This window comes from Pteropus vampyrus, unplaced genomic scaffold, assembly GCF_000151845.1.
Source record: "Pteropus vampyrus isolate Shadow unplaced genomic scaffold, Pvam_2.0 Scaffold210, whole genome shotgun sequence".
Classification (NCBI taxonomy): domain Eukaryota; kingdom Metazoa; phylum Chordata; class Mammalia; order Chiroptera; family Pteropodidae; genus Pteropus; species Pteropus vampyrus.
In genome coordinates, this window is record NW_011888991.1 from 2316938 (window position 1) to 2322003 (window position 5066).

The following is a 5066-nucleotide window of genomic DNA, read 5'->3' on the forward strand; positions in this document are numbered from 1 at the left end:
ATTTATCTCCATTAGTTACTACTATCTATTGACCTCCCACTAGATATGAAAAATTCTGCCACATATTTTAGCAGATGGAAAAATAATAAGATCCCATTCATGTCTCCAAAAGCTTAAAATCTGTCTAGAGAAATGCAAAACAAAACTGCAAAAGGAAATGCATGAAATGCAAAGTCCAAAGTATGGTGAAATCCATTGGGGTGATGTCCTAGCACAGTGGTCCCCAACCTTTTTGGCACAAGGGAATGGTGCTCCTATGAGAATCCAATGCCTGATTATCTGAGGTGGAGCTGAGGCGGTGATGCTAGTGCTGGGGAGTGGCTGCAAATAGATGAAGGTTCCCTTGCTCTCCTGCCACTAACCTCCTGCTGTGTGGCCCAGTTCCTAACAGGCCACAGACTAGTACTGGTCCATGACTTGGGAGTCAGAATAGTTCATGTTCATAATTCCACGAAGCAGTCAAAAAGAGGTTTCCTATATTTGCAAATATTAGTTACTACTACGAAAAATCAGGGTGTTTCAGATAAAACAGAGGTTTGTCTGTCTTCTTGAAAAGGTCCAATGAGCAGGCAAACCTGGACCCACACTGTCACATGGCAACAATCAACCAGATTCTTCTCAGAGAGTGGATGAGGAAACCATGGGCATGGTATCACCTGTGATTTTGTTTATAAATACTGAATCTCAGCCTCCCACTGTCCCCTCCCAAAACTACAGCCCCAGAGCTAGATAACCAGAACCTCCATGCACACAAAAGTAGAAGAAGCACTGAGCTAGACCTAGACAAGGTTTTTAGATAGGCATGTGCTCTCCAGACTGATATGGTCCCCACCAGTCTATCTTCCTTCACTTTCTTCTTCTTTAATCATTTACATTACCCGCCTGGTCCATGTAAATATTCCAGCTTTCAGCCCTAATTGAAATCCCGTGGCTTATCAGCAAAGCCATCCAGAACTATATTACAAAACTTTCTCTCACTACTCTCCAGCCCAAACCCTTCCATTCAACTTTTACTAACTAATATATCTTTCCTCTCATTATTTCTCTCACCATTTCTTTTACCTCAAGTTCCCTCCCCTTAAGGCACCAGGCCTGACACATAGCATGAATTTGATAAGTGATTATTTTATCTATCCATTCATTTATTCATTCATTCACATTTGAAAGCATGTATGCAGACACAGTTTGCATTCCTAATTATGGGACTCTTCTAATGTCAGTTTTCCTCACATTTGTAATTCTAGCACCCAGCATAGTGTCTGGCATGCAGTAGGCATTCAATAGTGAAACAATTAAGGTAGGAACAAATAAACCAAGGAGTAGAGAAATGTCTTATTAAGCCAGAACTTTGGTCACAAATATTTATTGTCCATCAGGTACTGTGCTGGGCCTTGGGGATACAAGATAAATAAGATACCATCCCTACTCTCAAAGAGCTACCAATACATTTTGGAGAGCCTAATAGATAAGCCATAATTGTAACACAAGAGAATGTGAATAGAACTGTAACCATTAACTATTGCTTAAATAATGGTGTATAACAAACAACCACTGAACATCAGTGGCATGGTACAGTTATTACTTGCTCATGAATCCAGAGTGGTCATCTAAGTACTTTTGCTGTTCTTGGTTGGACTTGATTAACATCTGGAAGCTGACTGGAGGTCAGGTTCTCTTGGCTGGAATGACTGGCTTCCCTCCATGGGTCTCTCATCCTCCAGCAGACTTCTCTGGGCATTTTCATGTTGATGGCAGATGTGTAATTTTTTTTACTACAGAATGCTTAAGTTTGAGAGTTCCAGTCAAGATGGTGGAGTAGGTAAATACTGCATTTGCCTCCTCTTACAACTACATCAAAATTACAACTGAACTATAGCCACCACTGGGAGTCACCCAAAGTCTAGATGAACAGAAGTCCTACAACTGGGGACACACAGAAGAGTCTCTCTTGAAACTGGTAGGAGGGGCAGAGACACTAAATGAACTGGTCCCACTTCCATGTATGGCGGTTGAGAATTGGGAGAAATATCTTAGCTGCAGAGATCATCCTGGAAGAACGAGGAGTTCTAGTTCTACCCCAGGCTCCCCAGCCCTGGGTTTCAGTGCTGGGAAGAGATGTCCCACAACTTCTGACTGTGAAAACCAGTGGAGATTGTGGTGCAATGAAAACAGAGGGCTGTGGGAGTCACAGACTCCTCTTAAGGGGCCTACACATAGACTAACTCGCTGACGAACTCACTCACTCTGAGCTCCAGCACTGGGGAAGCATCTTAAAAGGTGCCAGGGACATACAAGAGGAACTGAGTTATGTGGTTTCAGGGGAAAAACTGGAGGGGCAGCTTTCTCCCAGACAGAAGCGCTGGCAGAGGGCATTGTTCCTTTGTTGAGCCCTTCCCCTCCACAATGTACAGACACAGGTGGGTGCCAAATCTGAATCTCCATCAAATAGCTGACATTGGTTGCCCCACCCTAATGATTCCCTGAGACTCTGCCCTTCCCAACGTGCAGGCCCACCGAAGCCACTTCCAGAGGATTTTCCTTACAAACTGCCTATCTTGGCTCATGCTGCCAGAATTTCCTAAAATCTCTCAAAGGTTCACAAAACCTAAAAGAACAGCATCTGGCTTCAGCGTGCCCCATACCTCTTGCTGAGCGCCATAAAGCCCGACACTGTGACAGCCGGCCTCGGTTTGTAGCTTGGCGTTTTGAGGCACTTCCAAGTCCAGTGTGGGTGGTGACCACCTGCAGATTGCTTGGTAGCTCATGCTAGGTGGCCCCAGGAAGGGCACAGGCTGCAGCTGAACTTGGCCAGCAGCAGGGACCCTCCCAGGAGGCAAGGCCCCAGCCTGCATGCCCTGTGGCCAGTCTGAGCCGGAGCACCACCTAGGGTCAGATCTGAGAACAACGCACCCAAAGGACAGACAGAGCAGGCACCAGAGCCCTACTAAAGTGAATCCTGCTCTGTAGGGTCAGTCCATGCACAACAGCTCCTCCACTGGTCATGGCCAATTGTCACAACCAATCAGCTCAAAGGTCAATTCCCATTGATGAGTAAACAGCAACCAAGGCTCAACTACAACAAGAAATCACACAAAATCCACACAAAGGACATAGCTGGAGCACCTGGCTCAGGTAACCAAGGAAGACTGTGACACTGGGATCCACAGCACACCTACTACATAATGCCACTCTACTAAGACCAGGAGGCATAGTAGCCCTACCTAATACATGGAAACAAACATAAGTAGGCAGCCAAAATTGGAAGACAAACATGTACCCAGTGAAAGAACAGAACAAAGTTCCAAAAAAAGAATAAACAAAATGGAGACAAGCAATCTACCAGATGCAGAGTTCAAAACATTTGTTATAAGGATGCTCAAAGAACTTTGGGGGAGAGTAGATGAACTCAGTGAGAAATTTAACAAAGAGAATAAAATGTAAAAGTGAAGATATAAAACAGAAAAAAAGAACCAGCCAGAAATGAAGAATACAATAACTGAAATGAAGAATACCTTAGGAGGAATTAACAGTAGATTAGATAAAGTGGAAGATAAAATCAGCAATTTAGAAGATAAGGTAGCAGAAAATAGCCAATTAGACCACAAAAAGAAAAAATAATCCCAAAAAATGAGAATAGTTTAAGAGACTTCTGGGACAACAAGCATACCAACATTTGCATCATTGGGGTACCAGAAGGAAAAGAGAGAGAACAAGGAACTGACAACTTATTTCAAGAAATAATGACTAAAACCTTCACTAACCTGATGAAGGAAATAGACACACAACCCAGAAAGCTCAGAGAATCCCAGACAAGATGAACTGAAACAGGACCACACACACCAAGACACATCATCATTAAAATGCCAAAGGCTAAAGACAAAGAGGAACTCTTAAAAGCAGTTAGTTACCTACAAGAGAGCTCCCATAAGACTATCAGAGGATTTCTCAACAGAAACTTTGCAGGCCAGAGGGGATTAGCACAAAATATTCAAAGTGATGAAAAACAAGGACCTGCAACCCAGATTACTCTATCCAGCAAAGCTATCATTTAGAATCAGAAGGACAGATAAAGAGCTTCCCAAACAAGAAAAAGCTAAGACTTCATCATCACCAAGCCACTACTACAGGAATTGTTAGAGGAACTTCTTTAAGAAGAAGAAGGAAAAAGAAAAAAAAAAAAGATAAAAAATATGAATAACAAAATGGCAATAACCACATATCTATCAACAATTACTTTACATGTAAAAGGATTTAATGCTCCAATCAAAAGACAGGGTAGCTGAATGGATAAGAAAACAAGACCATTACCTATGCTGCCTACAAGAGACTCACTTCAGATTGAAAGACACATGCAGACTGAAAGCAAAGGTGTGAAGAAAGATGTTTCATGAAAATAGAAACAAAAACAAAAAGCTGGAGTAGCAAGACTTCTACAAGACAAAAGAGACAAAATACTTATACAAGACAAAACACTACTTTGAAGGGAGAGACATGTTAGTGAATTCATATGTTCATTGTAACATTATTTACATTAGCCAAGATATGGAGGCATCCTGGGTATCCATCAATGGATGAATGGATAAAGAAGAGGTGGTATACACACACACACAATGGAATATTATTCAGCCATAAAAAGGAATGAAATCTTGCTATCTGTAACAACAAGGATGGACTTAGAGGGTACTGGGCTAAGTGAAGTAAGTCAGACAGAGAAAGACAAATGTCATATGTGGAATTTAGAGAACAGGATAAACAAACAAACAACAGAAACAAGCCCATAGATACAGAGGGCATTCTGATGGTTTTCAGAATGGGGGGGTGGGGGGATAAGTGAAGGGGGGAATTAAGAGGTGAAAATTGTTAGTTACAAAATAGTCATGGGGATGCAGAGTATAGCATGGGGAATATAGTAGTAGTATTGTAATAACTACATATGGTGTCAGATGAGTACTGGAATTTTCGAGGTGATCACTTCCTAACTTATATAAATGTCTAATCACTGTGTTGTGCACCTGAAACTAATATAATATCATATGTCAACTATAATTGAAAAACATAAAAATATT